Raw genomic sequence first — 1,090 nt, forward strand, 5'->3', positions numbered from 1 at the left:
GATGCAAAATGGATTATCTTCTATCGTTGATCAGAGATTTCTCTATGAAAAAGACGAACCGGAGTTTTTGGAGTTTGAAGAAGTAGAAGAAGGAGAAGAAGAAGTACTCGACCCGCAACAGATAGTGAAGGATTTATTCAATCACATAGTTTGGGCTCCTAGAATATGGCACCCTTGGGGCTTTCTATTTGATTGTATCGAAAGGCACAATGAATTGGGATTTCCCTATTGGGCCGGGTCATTTCGGGACAAGCGGATCTTTTATGATGAAGAGGATGAGCTTCACATTTATGATGAAGAGGATGAGCTTCACATTTATGATGAAGAGGATGAGCTTCAAGAGAATGATTCGGAGTTCTTGCAGAGTGGAACCATGCAGTACCAGGCACGATATAGATCTTCCAATGAACAAGACTTTTTTCAAATAAGCCAATTCATTTGGGACCCTGCGGATCCACTCTTTTTCCTATTCAAAGATCAGTCTGTGTTTTCACACCGAGAATTCTTTGCAGATAAAGAGATGTTAAAGGGGTTGTTGACTTTTACTGTCAAAATTTCCAGAAAATATCATCCTCTTACATCTATGTATGAAAACTGGTTTATCAAGAATAGGCAAGAAAAGCACTTCGAAGTCTTGATTCATCGCCAGAGATTGCTTAGAACCAATAGTTCATTATCTAATGGATTTTTCCGTTCTAATACTCCATCCGAGAGTTATCAGTATTTATCAAATCTGTTCCTATCTAACGGAAGGCTATTGGATCAAATGACAAAGACATTGTTTAGAAAAAGATGGATTTTCCCGGATGAAATGAAAATTGTATTCATGTAAGAGGAGAAAGGTTTCCCATTACTTAGCCGGAAAGATATGTGGCCATGAAATAGGGGATTAAGTGGAACGGAATTGACTGGGTGGTAGAGTTGTGGAAACACATGTTTCTTCCATATTTTGGACCTTAGCTCCATGGAACAATATGCTACTGCTGAAACATGGAAGAATTGAAATCTTAGATCAAAACACTATGTATGGATGGTATGAACTGCCGAAACAAGAATTCTTGAACAGCGAACAACCAGAGCTATTACTCAC

This window comes from Durio zibethinus, unplaced genomic scaffold (genome assembly GCF_047325235.1).
Source record: "Durio zibethinus cultivar Kanyao isolate XHJ-2024 unplaced genomic scaffold, ASM4732523v1 HiC_scaffold_2, whole genome shotgun sequence".
Taxonomy (NCBI): Eukaryota; Viridiplantae; Streptophyta; class Magnoliopsida; order Malvales; family Malvaceae; genus Durio; species Durio zibethinus.